Below are 18,750 nucleotides of genomic sequence, written 5' to 3'. Positions count from 1 at the left end.
GTACCAAGTTTCTTCTTTGATTCTTTCCATCATTGCAAAAAAAGATGTACATCTTACAGATGAGGAGACTGAATCTCTGAGAGATTAGGTGAGTTGTCTACATTCACATAATTAGAAGCAAAAGAGCTGGTTTTTAATGTAGAGGCCCTGGCTTGTCTACTATGCAGTACTGATAATATCACACTCTCAAGGGCAGGAAAAGTACTTGAGAACTTTGGTGGTAGTTAAGAGATGGTTCATGGGTGAAGGTGGGGGACAGTCTCTGCTCATCTGTGGGAAAATGGGATATAGGAGATAGAAGTAAGGAACAACGAGGTTCTGGAAAAGAAATGGTAAAAGCAAATGCAAATTGTGCCTCTTATGCACATTATTAAAATTGCTTTACAATTTAGTATCAATTAGATAATAAGGAGATACAAAACTAAAGCCAATTTGCCCCTTCGTTCTTACCAGATCCTTAACTGATATAGGGTACTGGTATTTGGATTGTTGGTTCCCAATCCAAATCAATATGATGTTTAGACTGACTATATACATTCTGAGAAGTATGTCAATAAAAATATTTATGGTACTTTAAGAAGCTTGTACTTCCTGAGAAGTTTGAATGCACAATAAAGATTTTCCTTCTTGGGAAAGCCAATTATTTGCTAAGGGAAACAGCCATTATCTAGCTGTCAACTCCAAAAGACCTGTTTTTCTTGAGGCATGGGCTTCTATTTATTCACCTATTTCAGACTGCACATATGATTTTATATTCAAAATCTCTACAGATAAACATTTCATTTTAGAAAATAGAATACAAGTGATTATACTTTATAGAGTAAAAAAGTTAAATATTTAGGAAGATTATGGATTATCATAATAATCTGCATGTAAAATGTCTTTTACTTGGGGTATTTAAAACCAAGAGAGATTAAAGATAATAAAATAGGGAAAACAATGAACCTGTAACCCACAGAGCACCACCAGAATTTGCCACATTCTTAAAAGTGACTTAAAATTCAATGAACTAGACAATGCGAAGAAATGATAAAGAAACCACTCAAAAAAAAAAACCAGCCAAAGTAGGCAAATACACTACTCATAAATGTGGCAAGACTTGATATAAGCACAATGGGAGCTGACTTTTTAAAAGCTTTAGCTTCTTAAAAATTAAAAAAGGTTTTAAAAATTGCATGTCAATATGCACCATACACTAGCAGCTTTTCTTGTTTGCAGTGTTTCATTTGTAAATAACCCCTTCAAATTTAATAAATATTAAAATATAGGAAAGAATTCCAAACATCTTAATTTTCCTGAATTATCATATAGTAGGACTAAATGTGAATAGTCATGTGTGTAATTCTTTCAACTAAATGAACACCACTCTTAAGTTATTTTTTATATGTTCTTTGCGTGAGAAACATCTTGAAGGCAGATAAGTGGATAAGGATGTTGCTCATTTGTGATTTATAATTATGAAAAAAATGCCTATTAAGAAATATTCCACAGTACTAGGCACAGACACTTATTTAGAATTATGTGGTAGTTAATTTTTTTACAAATGTTTTTGTTGCTATTGTTGTTTTGTACATAGGAGTATGAGTTTATTATAGTGGGTGGAGAACATTTGCTACAAAGATATACTCAAATTCTTAGACCAAGGTAGTATATTGAGAAGATTAAAAAATATATAAAATATACAAAATGTAGGAGAAGTGCATTGGTGAGTTTATAGATAAAAATGAAAATATATTAAAATTCTAGAAAGAAAACTATTTTACATTCTTACAGCCAGATGCTACAGGAAGTTTTTTATTTGTCTAAATTAAGAAAGTTTTATTCAGCAAAGCATATTGTTTGCTTTTTAAGGAAAAGAATTGATATTCTCTTAGTTACCTTTAAATGCATCCTTCTAAATCCATTTCCCTCAATCCAAACTTAAGTAACCATAGTGAAAATAACAAACACAGTTTCTGTTTCCTGGAAACCTTTGTTTCAACCTACTTTCATGTTTCTCTATCTACTTCACTTATAAGTACATCCATTCGTGAGAATTTAAGGCAACAGCTGAGGTTAGCAAGAAGAATGAAATAGTGTGAAAAAATCTTCCAAATTTCACAATAGAATTATGTAAATACTATAGAACTCTTTCTTTCTTCAAGATTCTTCCCTAATATCTATGCATATTATATTGTAACCACTATACATATTATTCTTTCCTACTTTCTCTCTGTCTCTTTCCAGTTATTTGCAAAAACATAATTGCTTACTTTGTAGTTACATAGCAGTACGATAGAAATTACAAAGTAGTTATATAGCACTCTAAATACTTATATGTCAAGTATTTACCTAAACATAGATATTTAGTTAATTTTAAGATGTTGCATGCTTTTAAAAATTACTCTGGTATTTTAAAAGTTTTAGAGGGAAGTGCTATCAATGACTAACTTTTAAAAAATTACCATAATTGAAAATAATATAGATGCACTACTACTTAGAGCATTTGAAATTTATGTTTATGTTAGATATCAAAAGACAGTACAATAAAATTATTATTTTTTAAATTTCACATTTCAATATTCCCTTTCTTGGAATTACATTTTTATCAGTTGCTGTCAAATACAAACATGAAGAGAAGCAAATAAAATTTTTCTACTAAGAAATACAAATGAGGTAGTTCTTCTTTACAGTATCTTTATATTCAATCCTTGGGTTCTATAATTTGTTTTTTGATTATTTTTTTCTCTCTAAATAGAATTTTTGCGCTTTGACTTTACACTTATTTATTGCTTAATCATTTAAACTGAGAAAAAATTATATAACCATCCCTATAAAATTCCTTCATTTTCCCCACACTGAAACTCTGATTATAATTTGATTAGCTAATGAATTATTAATAAATGTATCCTAGAGAATATATCACTTGCCATTAATCCTGAGGCCATGCTTCTTATAATAGTAGTACCATGTTAGAAATAATAGACTACTAGAGCTAACATACTTTATCGATTTAAGTAAAGTAGTAAGAATACTAGTTCAGTATTATATGATCAGTATTGCAGTTTTGAACTTAACATTGTCCATTAACTCATGTTATTTTTAAAACTTCCTCAGGTTATTAAACAATGACCCATTTCTAGGAAATCACTAACACTTTTTTAATGTATTTGTTGAAATAGCATACTTGTATTAATTTTGTGTGGGGAAACCATTTATTTTTTCCAGGATAAGCAATTATGCCAATATAAAAGTACCAGAAAATTCTATTTCATATATGAAAAGTAAAATAATATAATCAATTAAACATACTTTAATAGATTAGAAAATCATAGACAAAAATTTATCTTCAAATCAATTCATGGATATCCATTGCCAACAAGAAATAGAATTTCAATGACTGTATTATATAAATGTGGCCATAAATTCTATGACCTTCTTAATCTAAAAGCCAGCCCCTCTAGTCTTACAGATTTGAACTGAATAATGTCATGGTGTACCAGTAGGACTGCTCCATTTAATCTTCAGTTTTCATAAAAATATTTATAATTAATTAGAAAAAATGTCTCTACTCCTAACTACCTCCACTTTAGCCATATCAATTCCAAGTGAATGCATTTTAAAATGTCTTGTTTGTGTTCAAGTTTGCTAAAAATTTAAGCAGTTGAAAGAAGACTGTATAATGCCAACTTTCTCAAATTATCATAGTATGTATAAGGCATCCAAAAATATACAACACCATCTTTATCCATGGTTTCCTGTTCTGTTAAGGTAGAGAGAGAGAGAGAGAGAGAGAGAGAGAGAGCGAGAGAGAGCGAGAGAAACAGAGAGAGAGAGAGAGAAGGAAAAGTTCTGTCACCAAAAAATAAAAAAAGTTGGACTAGACAGATAAAATACTTTTCTTAAAATAATAGAGAAATATTGAAGTGACATTTAATATCTTTGCTCTAATAATCACTTAGCAATACTTACAGATAACTCAAGACTTTAGAAGCCAGAGGTTTCAGAAATTAGGGAAAAGCCTCAAGCAGAGCTGTGAATAGATTTCATAAAATTTCAAGGTGTGAAGAATCTTTTAAAGGTTTCTAGCAAAAGTACCCATATGATGTTTGAATCTCCTCTATTTTATACCCACTAAGTGGTTGCAAGTCAGTCTGAAAACTTACAGCAACAGAGAACCCACTATCTCTTGAGCCAGCCCATTTCACCCAGACTGTGACACATTTCATCTACACAAACCAAAATTTATCGTTTTGTAATATTTAATAATTGTACCTCATTGGGCCACATAAAGCAATATTGTGCTTGGGTTTCTATTACACATTTGTAAACATTTTATTGCCATATATCTTTTTATTTCTCTATCTCACTGCTATTTTATTAACTACTCGAAGGCATTATCCTAGTTTAATAGTCTTTGTATCTGTAGCACTTAATATGGAGCTATGCATGTAGTGGATATGCAAAAAAAAAAAGTGATTGTTAGATTAGTGAATTGCATTGAAATGTAAACATACTAAAAGCAGACACATCATCTTGTCATAAAACTAACAGTGGTCGATATGAGAATTGTCCAATGAGTTACTGAGGAGTATGTTAAGGGACAACTATTGAGAGGCATGGTCATTATTTTTTAATACCTTCTTGATAACTTGAATCTAAGGCAAGATCTGTGATGTGCAGATTATTGATTTGGACACAAGTGGCACTAATGATAATCCAACCAGGGAAGAATGTTCTTAAGTTGGAATGTATTTAAAGAGAAGTAATAACCAGTAATATGATGCTTTGATATCATTTGTGTATAGAACCACTTGTAAATATGAAAAAAACACCTTCAAAATGTAACAGGATTAGACATCTCTCTTTGAGAATGCAGAGAAAATTTAAAATGTGTCAAATGTTTTAAAACACACATCTAGAAAAATAAAATACAGTTTATAAAAAACAAAATAAATTGAAAGGTAATGTATATTCATGGACTAAGAGATTAATATCAATATATATAATTTTCTTTTGCCTTCTTAGCTTCTAAGACCAGATGGGATCGGGTTTATTCAGGGTGGCATGGCTGTAGACAATTAATATTCTTAAAACATCCACATTACCCAAAGTGATCTACAGATTCAATGAAATCCCTATCAAAATTCCATTTTTTCATAGAAATAGAAAAATAGAAATAGAAAAAAAAATCCTAAAAGTCACATGGAACCACAGAAACACTAAATAACCAAAGAAATAATGAGAAAGAACAAAGTTGGAGGTATCATATTTCTTGATTTCAAACTGTATTATAAAACTATAGTAAAGCAAAGAGTATTGTATTAGCATAAAAACCCTCATATAGAGTAGAGGAACAGAATGAGAACTCAGAAATAAGCTGCCATGTATACTCTCAACTAATCTTTGACTAGGCCACCTAGAACACATAGTGGGGAAAGATAAATATTTTCAATAAATGCTGTTGGGAAACTGGATGTCCACATACAACAAATGAAACTAACCATTAACAAAAATTAACTTGAAATGAACTGCAAACTTAAGCATAAGACTAGAAATTATAAGCTCCTAGAAGAGAACATAGGGAAGAAGCTGTTGACATTAGTTTTGGCAATTATTTTTTGAGTATGACACCAAAAGTGAAAATAAACAAAGGGGACTACATCAAACTAAAAAGTATCTGCACAGCCAAAGAAAAAAATCAGCAAAATGAAAGTGCAACCTATGGATTGGTAGAAAATATTTGTAAACCATATATCTGAAAAGGGGATGATATTTAAGTATATATATATAAACATATATAACTAAATAACAACCCAGAAATAATCTGATTGAAAAATGGGCAAAGGACCTGAATAGACAGTTTTCCAAAGAAGAAATACTTAGGGCCAACAAGTACATGAAAAATCACTAATCATCAGGAAAATGCAAATCAAAACCAGAATTAGATACCTCAAACCTGTTAGGATGGCTATTATAAAGAAGATAAGAGCTAAGTATCAGTGAGGATGTAGAGAAAAGAGAACCCTTGTTTACTGTCAGTGAAAGTGAAAATTGATACCATCATATATAAAGCAAAATAGACAGATTTACAGGAAAATGGCCCAATCTATAATCAGAGTCTAAAATTTTTCAAGCATTTCTATCAGACACAGATTCAGCAGGTAAGATTTAGTAAGGCTATAGTAAATTTGAGAACAAAATTCCAAAGCATGATATAATACAGAATTTTCCAAATGTTTTCCAATGTGGTCTCTTTAAGAAACATTTTATATCAAAAATAAAACCCCAGTATAAAAATGATAGATGATAGATAGATAGATAGATAGATAGATAGATAGATGATAGATATTCTCAAACTTTACAACACAACTGATTTAGGAAAAAAAAACATTATTTGTAGATTTCTGGAGATAGATCATATATCAGATCATCATATTGATGTGTAAACTAACATTTAAACTTAAGAGGAGGAAATGAGCAAAGTAATTTTTTCATGAGGAAAATGCAGAGGGTGTTATGTTTACAATATGCAGTTATTCTAAAATAAGCATTAGATAAAATAGTTCCTTAGCCTGTTTGCCTGCTTCCTTACCAATACAGTAAAGTGAAGACTGCAAGACTGTATTTCTTCTTGGTTACAATTTGCATCCTATCTGTGGAAAGGCAGATTGGAGGAGAATAACAATGTTACAAAGAGAACAGACACTGTAATTCTCTATATTAGTGGCATATTCAAATTAGAAGTAGAGTTAATGCAAAAATAATGACACCTTGAAAGTATTTGGTGAAATTTTAGATGACCAAAATAAAAATTATAGTCTAATAGGTTTCAGAGAAGAAAATACAGAAACAAATTTTTATCAGCAACATTGTGGGAGAGGGAGAGGGAGACAGAAGGGGACAAACGGAAAAGAAAAAGAAAGAGGGGAAAGATGTTCGAATTTCAAAGGAAAACATATATATTCAAGCTAGACATCTATAGCATGCAAAAATAAGTTTTTCAGAAGTGTGTTTAGAAATTTACTCGTTTCAAACAAAATATATCATAGATATTCTGAAACACATTAAAATACTCAAGTAACATAATATTTTATATATATGAGGTGTCTTGAAAACCTTGAAAACTATAATACTAATAAATATGTATGTAATTTTGAAATAGCTCTAATAAAATCTTTTTAAATATTTGAAATGTTCGTGGTTTGCCTTAGAGTTAATCGCTAGTGATGAGTGATTAAATATCCTCACATTACTTTTTTACTATATGACTTTAATGTGTATTCATTTGTAGTGTTATCACAATAATACTATGCGTAGGTAATCAAAATCAAAGATTAGATAATAGTTTATTATCCTGTAATGGATGTTCTGATTACCTTTCTCACAAAACCAATTAATTTGAAACTTAGGAGGCTCAGATATGAGTGTAATAATAAAAATTTGTTTAAAGTTCTATTCTATTTTTATATTATCTCCTTTTTTTCCTTTAGGGTGGATTTTTGTTTTATGTTTGTCTTTTTATGTCATATTAGTGGCAAATATAGTGAGGTATTCACAGCTACACTAGAGCTATCTCTATAGAAAATTATCTTTTTTTCTCTGTCTTTTAAATAAGGGATATATAGATTTTGTCAAATGATAAACCTCATAATAGCTCTACTCTAGGGAGAGGATTTAGGATGGCCAGGAAGCAGTTATACCATAAATAGGACCTCATGTACCTTTCCTATGCAAGTCCTATTTCTCACCCTCACTCTCAGTTGTTCCTGCTAAAGTTAGAAAAATGACTGGGCATATAACAACCAGACTGACTCTTGTTGCCATTGCAGGATAATTTACCACTTATTTTATTCACCAATATGGAATAGTACCATGATTGAAAACTATGGTAATGCTATATTTCTTAAAAATGCATACTTATTACTAATTGTATTTGATGTGAATGATATTTTTATTTCACAAGATATAGTTTATTCCTCATTTGTTTTTCTTTTTGTTTTTCCTTGGCATCCTCGGTATTTCATTTTTTTTTTTTTAATGAAAATACTCCGACTACCAGGTTGCATTTGTGTATTGGTTTGTGCTGATATCCAAGTGAAAGAGAAGAGTTCATAGGTAGTTTCTGAACTTTCCTCCAGCTCTAGAAATGTCTGAAGAATATTCATTAAATCTTTTCTGAAAGACTAAATCAAGAATTTTCAAAGAGAATATACATATCCACATAAATTAGAATGCATCAGGGGTTACAATATATAGGAACAAACATCTGTCCCTCATTTTCAGGAATGTTTATCAAGTACAGAGAAATAGATATGGATGAAATACAGTTGTTCTAGATAATGGAAGCTAGTTGGGTCTCTCTGAGGAGGACACTCAGCTAACAAGGTAAAAGTTGAAGAGCTGATGGCTCCTCTCATTTGAGATGGTCTGTGTGAGCTCAATGTGGCCAAAGTCACAGTGATGTCGATACATCAGCCCAAGAGTCACAAGACTTCTACTGTGAAGATTGTGTCGATCAGTGAAGGCTACTGTCTTTCATGAATTTAATTTTTAATCTGAACCAAAACCACCAATAGCTGTTGGTCAAGCAGAAGGATCATTTCAACAAGCAAGGTATTTCTTTACAGTTAAATTGTTTCTTCTATATCTAGAATAACACAGACACATTTGTGCAAAAATCACACCAAACCAGACTAAATCAAACAAAATAAAACAAAACACAACATGTGTGTGTGCACAAACACACACAAAAATCTATCATTTTAAAGTATTAAGAGTTAAAAAAATTTCTAAATAGCTTTCCTTATGAATGTTAGCATACTTGGTAAACGTAGGCTTTTTTTTTTTTTTTTTTTTTAACTAACAGTTCTTAGACTACATATCCTACTGGGCACTTCCAAAATGATAAAAGTATTATGTTTACTAAGTTAGCTCTCATGGTGCCAAAAAATGTGATAATTTATACAGAGAAAAATTCATCAGATATAATTAGCAAGCAGAAGTGTCAAAAATAGTTCATGTTCATTAATTAAATTGCATATTAAGTAGGCACCTATATTTTAATCTATATAGTCTGAGTACAGTATTTTTAGTTCTTATTCACTGATCATATGAATCAAATAACTGTTATAAATACTCACCAAAGTACAAGAGATTCAAACATAAATTTAATATTTAAATAATTTATTTGCAAAGAAAAGAGATTTAAATGTAAGACTAACTACTAAATGCATCTATAATAGATATAAGAAAATTCAGCTAAAAGGAGTTTTTGTTCAGTGCATTAGGCAAAGTGACATAATTTAAAAGAAAAAAAGTGGAACCTATGATAGAAGTTCAAATTTTTAAAATATAAAATTCAGAATATTTAATCAGCCAAAATTTAGAATTAAAATTTTCAGAATTAGGTGATTAGTTTCACAAAATTTAATTTTCTAACTTCTCGAATTACTTCCAAAGTTTAATGTTATGTATATTAGGAACAGATGTTGTATTGTTATATGCTCTTGTGCCTATATGAAACAAGAAATAGGAGGATATATAACAGGATTCTCATTTTCCAGATGATTAAGTTTGCCATGGGACATAAGACGAAGCATTTTAATTGTTAAAGTCATTCACATGGAGAAAAAACAGTTTCAAAAAATGAAAATGGAAGTATTTTTGTAAAGAAAGAGATCAGTTTATTTTGGTGGTTATAAGATTACAAAAAGTATAGCTTTTATACTGCCACAATAGTTTTCTAAAGTTTAGGAATTCCAGAAAATACACATTAGATTGTCAATAAAGAACACTTCTAGGTTTAACCAATATCTGTAAATCATCCTCAGATTACAAAACAACTAACTATATTTTTTCTATGCTTATTTTGAATTAGGAATGTCTGAGGAAACTTAGATATTCTGTGTGTTACTTGGTAGCCTCATTAATGTAAGCCATTCTTAAGTTCTAGCAATGAGATGCTAGAAGAAGCTCCTATTATATCTGAGAGCTGATTTTTAATCTTTGAGAATGTTCTGAACACAATAATAGTCTAAAATTGATCACAGCTTAAGTATTTATACCATGCGCTTGGCAAATGCAATATGTACTTTTTTGTTGTTGTTCTTTTTTTCTTGTTTTTCTCTTGGGAGAAACAGATGTTAATTGTTTACCATCATAGTACTGGTTTTACCATTTCCAATGCTCATATGTGTGAGAAATTTTTTAAATAGCCTAGACTAAATGGAGTGATTGATGAATTTTTGTATGAATGAACCACTGATTTCTCAAATTCTACCCTTGTTTTTTAATTCTCATTGCTTTGCAGAAGGCCAGCTTCTACATCCCCAAATATTATTTTTTACAGAGCCAGCAGACTTATCTTCCCAGAATGACACTTTCAACATACAATTTTGCTGATCCTTTATCTGATACTTTTGCTTATCTGCACTCTGGCCCTAAAATTTTCTCTTCAATTTTCTGTTTCTTTATTACCCCACCTTCGCTCTAACCAATAGGTCAGCTTGCCAGTGCCATATTTGTCCATACCCTTTCTCCTTTCTTAGACAATCCTTTATGTTGGAATCCTACTCATTCAATAAATAGGTATTTCGATTAAGTTGATGCTGGAATATATTTCAAAACCCATGTCTAGGCAGAACCCATGTCTATAACTCAATTTATAGGCAGAATTAACAGAACATGGTGGAAGTAAAACAGTACAAGCCTGTCCTACTGCCCAGGGGTTAACCAAAGTGTTGTGGAATGAAGCATGTATGATTACAGAAGTACTTGTTAAGAAAAGAATATATAATTTTAAATATAAAAATTAGGTTATAGTAACCATGAAAGTACACTGCTCTGATAATCTGCTCCTAGAAGCACAGATAATTTGATAGGGCAGGAAGGAAATTATATACTAAAGAAACTACAAGAATTGACTGAAGCTGGGGAGGATCACGGGATTCAAGGTTGTGGGTGCTAGTTTGTGGAAGGGGTTTTAGAACTTGAGAGTAGATAGGGAACAAGGGTGCTATTTAACATTTATAAGCAAGAAACAAGACAATGTGTCAGGAGGCTGAGAACAGCCATCCCAATAAAATGCCATGAAAATCTTGCTCACTTGCCAGATTATAAAACAAACATAAGATTTGAAACATGTTGATTAAAGGAGTGCCCAGGAAAAATAGATCCTGCCACACCAGAATAACTAGATAAAGAGGTGAGTAGTACACTGGAGACCTTGAAGAGACACATGCCATCCAGAATATGCATGATAAACCTACAAAATTTTGAGAGCATACTAGTTCAATACATTCAAGGGCATATTAAGATATCCTCTTCAATATGAAAACCATATCAACACATACTTCATCCTCTACTACAAAAAGAAAGCACTCCTAAAATAGTATAATAAGTTAATGAACAGAGTGGCCACACTGGCATGTATAAAATTTAGATATAAACCCAGCAGCATGAACTCCAACTTATTGTTATCAATATAGCTGCTGTGGACTATGGTTGTCCAACAACGATGAATGCTAAGCCCCCAATACAAAAGTATTCCTCGAACAACCCTACCTGTATCCTGATGGCAAGTTGTCTATATTGAGCTCTTTCCATCTAGGAAGGCCAAAATTTGTTTTCATAGGGTTAGATATCTATTCTAAATATGGGTTTGCATTTCTGCCTTCAGAGCCTTAGCCAGCACTGCTATCAGAGTGCTTATCCACAGGTACCAGCATAGCATCTGACTAAGCTCCTTACTTCTCAGTGAAGCATGTGTGTGAATGGGCCATGATCTATCAGGTGGACCATCAAGAAGCAACCAGCCACATAGAACTCCAGAATGACCTACTCAAGGCATAGCTGAAGTGATAGGTTAAAGGCAATATTCTGAAAGGAAAAAATACCAACCTCTGTATTTATTATATCAGAGGTCTTTATTTGGTGCTCTGTCCTCAGTAGAAATAATATACTAATCCAAGAATAAGGACCTCTCTTAATATTGCTCCCAATGAACTCATAGGGGAAATTTGTGAAAAAAAATTTAATTCTCACAACTCTGAACTCTGCAGAGCTGGAGTCTAGTCTTCAGAAGAGGCAAACTCTCTCTAGGGCACATATCAAGGAACATATTGAACTACGAGCTCTGGCAGCCACCCAGGATATTTTGGATTTCTCATATCTGAAATTAGCAGACATGTAAAGAAGTTTTCATTTTGGAAGAGTAATTTACCTTGACCATCAGGAGTCAGTAGGGACTTCTTTTACATAAAGAACAAACATGGAGTCCAGGCGTTCCATTAGGTGTCTTCTGGTACTCACTTGCCCTGTTATATCTATAAACAGGTAAGTGTAGCATCTCTAGCCTGAGACGATATGATTCTACTGACTCCACAGGAACATTTGTTTGGATCACATCACCAGGTGATAGCTGAAGATGAGAGAAATCTTGGATACATAGTGGAGAAGTAAACTAGCAAAACAGGAAAAAAATAATGGCACATGTTTGGAAGATAAAATAGAGTTAAAATAACCCAGTACTCTGCAACAAATTAAATGCAATATCAATGTAGACAGAAATGTAGAAAGATAAGTCTCACTTTCAATGTATTTTTTTCTGAGGTCAAACATTACCATTTATAACAGAATAGAATTAAAAAAAAAAAAAAAGTAGTGACATCTCCAAAAAAGACCAAGTTAAAATAAATGATAGTTCTTGCTCAGTGGAACAATAATGGAGGGAGCCGCTTTGTCTCTGTACCTTTCCTAATCCTGTTAACAATAGTTGGACACTCAATTCTTGTTATCTGCTTTAATAATTCCCTTGACTTTTCCAGGCCTCAAACCATTACATAGCTCTACACATATCAGCATGAATTCTTTGATTGAGATAGTTCTATCTCTCTTGTTTCTATATTGCATTTCTTATTATATTTGCTTTGTTAGTATGAATTAATAAATTGTTTAATGTTATATACCCATTAGCACATCCAACCTGAAATATGGCATGAGTTGAGTTAGAACAGTTGAGCTGTTCTATTTCAACTACAATGCACAAGAAAGAATCATATTATAGACAGATTGAATCTACAATGGTAAGTGACCAAGTGGCATGGAGGCCAGAGAAATATTCAGAAGTTTAAAGATATCTGATATTTTAAAAAACGTTAATCAGAAAAAGAACAGGAGATTAATAATACATCACATGCGAAGAATCCAGAAGAGACTATTTTCAAATGGAGAGAGGACAATGGTTAATATGACACTGGATTCTTGAATAACAAATGGGAAGTTTACTGAGCTTAGCAACAACCATTACACAGAAAACACCCTGTGAGTCATCAGTAGCCATAGCTTACAGAAGTAACATTAGTTGGTCCCTCCACTGCTCCACATTTTCTTATTAACCATCCCAAATTAACCATCCAAATTAACCATCCGGAGAAAATAAGTGACACCAAGTGCCTAGAATGTTTTTAGGTATTGGAACAAAATATAAATACATTTTGGGACATATTCTTTAACCTTAAGAAACTGTAAATTTAAGGAGATGGGCCAAAATATATAACAAAATAACGTGCGGGAGGGCTAACAGAGAGTAAAAGATAAAGCAAAATCACATTATATATTTCTTTAAGCAAGAAAGCCAAAGAGGCAACATATATAGTCTAATTCTATCATACCTCAAGTGTTTTTAATGTGGAATATGTTAAATTATAAGAAATTATTCTTACAGAAATTTATTATTGTATGACAAATGTTTGAAATTACTCATCACTTTTGATATGAGAAAATAAATCCAGTTTCTTTAGTCAAAGGGACCATATTATAGTTAGCATTGCATTCTCAGTAACTATATTGTTATAGTATTCATATTTATATTGTTACATTATACACATTTATTGCATTTTTCTCTATACTGAACACAAAATAAGTAGGGGTGGATATAGAGATTTACCATCTGCTTAAGGAAGAATGTAACTGTGAGGATTAATGTTGGATGTCATCTTGATTGGGCCAAGGATTACCCAGACATTTGGTCACATCATTCTGGATGTGTTTGTGAGGGTTTTCTGGATGACATTTGAAAGTAAACTGAGTAAGGCAGCTTGACCTCCCTAATGTGGATGGGCCTCATCATATCTGTTGAAAACTGAAATACAACTTATTGAGTCAGAGGGAACCCTTTCTGTCTGACTGACTGAACTTAAACTAGCACACCGACTTCTTGGGTCTGGAGACTGCTTATTTTCAGATTAGCATTTATGACTTTGGTTATCCCAGTTCTTAGCTCTCTAGATCACCTGGAACTAACTACTCTATTGGCTCTCCTGGGTCCCAAGCTTGCCAACTGCAGGTCTTGGGACTTCTTAGTCTCCATATTGCATAAGCCAATTCCTTATAATATCTACCTATTCATATCTGTCTGTCAGTTATCTATCATCTATCTATCTATCTATCTATCTATCTATCTATCTATCTATCATCTGTCATCTATCATCATCTATATTCTATTGGTTCTGTTTCTTTAAAGAATGCTAATAAAGTTACAAATGATAAGTGTTCTGTAATTTTTCCTAAACTTTTTCTTTTTTCATATAGATGAGTAGGTACCAAAAAGTATATGTATGTGTCTGTGATTATACGTGTATGTGATTATATACATGGTTAGTGGCCCTCTTTGTTTTTACTCATTTTACATAAAAACTCTGCTCTATTCTCCTTTTGTTGTGTGTTCTAATTTTTATTCAAATACATACCTACTTTACAATTCTGTATATGATGTCTCTTACAATGGATGGTTGTAAGTTTTATTGCTTGTGATTTTACATAACATTTAGTATTTGAAAACACGCAATACCACATTTTTCCTTAAGTAGATGTCTAAGTCTATGTTCTGTATCTACCACCACTTATATCTATCTCAGTAAATAGTAAGTACAGTAAATGAGAACATTATAACATTTTCTTAATTAGAGATCATTAAAAATAATAAAACTTGATAACATTTGTTGTTCTCTGACATTTTTTGCTCATTTTTCTTTTGATCAAAAAGATCACAAACTACATATAATAAATATATATACATGTTTATACATGTGCCCTCATAACCAAACATATTGTAGCATGTCAGATTATAATAAATATTTTAGTTGTGTTATAAATATGGATTGTAGGCCGTGGAAAACAATACCGACTGGCCAATGCAATTGCTATAACCAGCCTTTACACCTCCCCTTTCATCTACTATAGAGATTATAAAAAGCCAGAGAATTGCTTTTTTAAAATTTATCTATCTTCTAGTATGTGGCACCAAGTGACACTTGTCTTCATAGTATATAAAGGAAGTTTACAATCCAATAATAAGACAAAGAATCCAATGAAAATGGGCAAAAGACTTAAATCAACACTTCATAAAAGAAGACATACAAATGACCAATAAACTCATTTAAAAAAGCTGAACAATATTAGTCATCTGAGAAATGCATGTCAAAACCAGAATAAAATATCACCACACACCCACTAGAAGGGACACTACCATGCAATTGTTGTGAGGCAAATGGAATTTTATACATTATTGATGGGGCTAGACTATAAAATTATACAACTACTTCAGTTGGTAGATTTTTAAAATGTTATATATACACATATAGTTATGAACCAGCAATTTCACTTATAGGTATTTTCCCCAAAGAAATGAAAACATAGGCTCAACAGAAGACTTGTACATGAAGGTTTAAAGTACTTTAATTAAATAGCCCCAATACTAAAAATGATTGAAATATCTCTAAACAAGTAAATGAATAAACAAATATTTGTAGCCATACAATTAAAATTAAAAAAAATGAATTGCTGATAAATAAAACCTAGATATATTCAAAAGCATTATGTTGAGTCAAAGAAGTCAAACCCAAAGGAGTACCTACAGTATAATTTCATTTATATAAAATTTCCAAATCCTCAAAGCTAATCTATAGTGAAAGAAAATAGACCAGTGGCAGCCAAAGGCCAGACATGGAGATGAGATTGACTGCAAAAAGCTAAAGAGAAATTGGGAGGATGCTGGAAAAGGTCTATATCTTTAATGAATTGTTGGTTATATAATTGTATTCATTTGTCTAAACCCATCAAACTCCACATTTAACATAGGTGCACTTCACTGTAGGTAAATTATAGACCAATGAAGTTGATTTAAAAATTTAAAAATAGTAACAACAAAGCACTAATAGCTAGATTCTCTGTACTTTTTATTGATATATGTCATGAATAAAATGTTAGTTTTCAAGATGTCCTTCCTCAATAGTAGTTCAAAGCATACATAGTTTTGATCTCTGTTAAACATTTGTACCTCTATAGCTAAATGGTGTCATGAAATGTACTCTGTGTGTGTGTGTATGTGTGTATAGATCTATTTTTACTATTTCCACTATCAGAATTCAGCCCAAGATTTTGAGGATGAATATAAATTAGTTTAACTGCAGATTTCTCATATTTTAAATTGTGTCAAATAAGACCATTAAAATCCAATATGAACTTCAAGGATATTCATTCCCCCGGAAGCTTTTTAGTCTACTTCAGGAGGTGAATACAAATGCAGTAGTAATGTGATAATAATGGTGATAGAGGAAATATGCACACTTTTACAGCTGATAGAAGAGTAAAATGCTTTACACTGAGGCAACTACAGTAATTGGTTTGTTCTGCTCTGAGTTCAATTTAAAATGGCAATTATTTTCTGAATATGTGATTTAAATCTTTCAAGATATATTACAGTAAAAAGAAAAAAGCTTTAGAATTGAAATGTAGACTCACACAACTAGTTATGGAGAAAATTAGTGTCCATGAGATAACATTTAAATTTTATATTGTGACTTCAATCAAGAATGAATTTGAATTTTTAGTATATATTATAAGAGCATATGAATATATGACTAGCCATTTAAAATGACTTTAAAACTTACAGTTAAACCTTAATTAAAGATATTAAATGAGGTCTCATTTAGAATGTCCAGCTGTGCCACTCTCTGAATATAAAAATACCCTTTTAAGGCTGTTCCATGTATTATCACATTTATGTTTTCACAATTATATAATATTTTATTAGAGGTAATGCTGTCTAGGTTAAATGATCTCAGCTCACTAACTATAAAATTTAGAACTGTTTCAGTCAAAGGATAATGGTTTATTTTTTTAATCACAAATATTCATCTGCAAATAAATTCTATACAGATGAATATTTAAGAATATAACATCTATGGCTTTACAAAACAATGTAGCCTTCTTATAATAATTTGCAATGAAATTTTAAAAGGAAAAATTATCATTATAATTAAAGTTCGGTAGTCTAATAAATTATCTTGAGAACTAATAAATTATAGTGAGACTCATGATATTGAAATCATACTAAAGTTATATCATTTCCTTGCAAACCTAGAAAATGTCATTTAATAATTTAAAAACATATTGTAGGATGTTCATTTTTATGTATATAGAGAATAGGTCCAAGGACTTCTCTTAAATTTATTTTAAGAAAATAATATATTATTATTTTATTTTATTAAATTTTTGATGTACTGGAATTTGCAATTTTTCTCATTTTTATTTTACAGTGATGTGCCTATTTTCCCATCCAGTCTACTGATACAAATGGATAAATTAAACTAATCTATTGTTGTCCTATTATTATCAATATTATTTTATATTTATTGTATGGAAAACTGATAAAACACAAAATATTTTATATTTATTGTATGGAATATCTGCTGCTCTTTATATTTACATTTTTTATTTGTATGCTTCCATATATTGTCCCATCTTTTAAGAATTATTTTAATTATCATAATTACAAATGGCATGTTGGCAAAAGAATGATGGAATGGAAGCATAGCATGTTTACAATAGGTAATGGCAAAGAAGCTGGATTAGTATCATTTTAGAACTTCTAGAAAAGGAGAATTCTAAAAACATATGGACCTTTTCTTATATTAGAATTTAATTAGGAATAAAAACAGGAGAGTCCAGGTGGGGAGAAGCTGCAATAATTTTACGTAATTATTTAGTTTTGCTAGGTACCATGATATGCATTATATATTATTCTATATCTCCCAACAAAAATATATTACCTGGTTAGTGGTACCCTCAGTTTGCAGATGAAGACATTGAACAGGAAACTTTTAAACTTTGTGCTGACCTGAGGATGAAGTTATGAAGTGTGGTATTTTATAAATGCACATACACATAATTAAGAAAAATCTTTTCAAACTCACTTAATTCTTAATTTCATATCTTAGTGTTCATCTCTGTGTAACATTCTATATAATGAGAAACATATTGTATCTAGTTTGTACCCTATTGTAGACATTTTGACACAATTAAGACAATAAATATATACATGCAAATTCTAGATGAACTCCATTTGTATTCGTTTCTTGGAGCAGTCATAACAAAATATCACAGACTGGGTGGCTTAAACAATGTGAACTCATTTTCTCAGAGTTCTGGAGGCTGGAAGTTTAACATCAAAGAGTCAGCAGGTTTGATTTCTTCTTATACATCTCTCTTTGGCTTGAAGATGGCCACTTTCTACTGTCTTCTCTCTGAACATGTGAATGTTCTGTGTCCAAATTTTCTCTTCTAAGGATACCAGTTGTATTGAGTAGAGCTCACTCTAATGACCCCATTTAACTTTAATTACTTCTTTTAAGGCCTAATCTGCAAACACAGATTCCATGGTTATGGGGTTTAGGACTTTGTAACATATGAATTTGGAGGGGATGGCAC

The sequence above is a fragment of the Rousettus aegyptiacus genome, unplaced genomic scaffold, assembly GCF_014176215.1.
Source record: "Rousettus aegyptiacus isolate mRouAeg1 unplaced genomic scaffold, mRouAeg1.p scaffold_m13_p_1, whole genome shotgun sequence".
Classification (NCBI taxonomy): domain Eukaryota; kingdom Metazoa; phylum Chordata; class Mammalia; order Chiroptera; family Pteropodidae; genus Rousettus; species Rousettus aegyptiacus.
The sequence above is the reverse complement of the archived record's forward strand: the minus strand, read 5'-3'. Positions refer to the sequence as shown.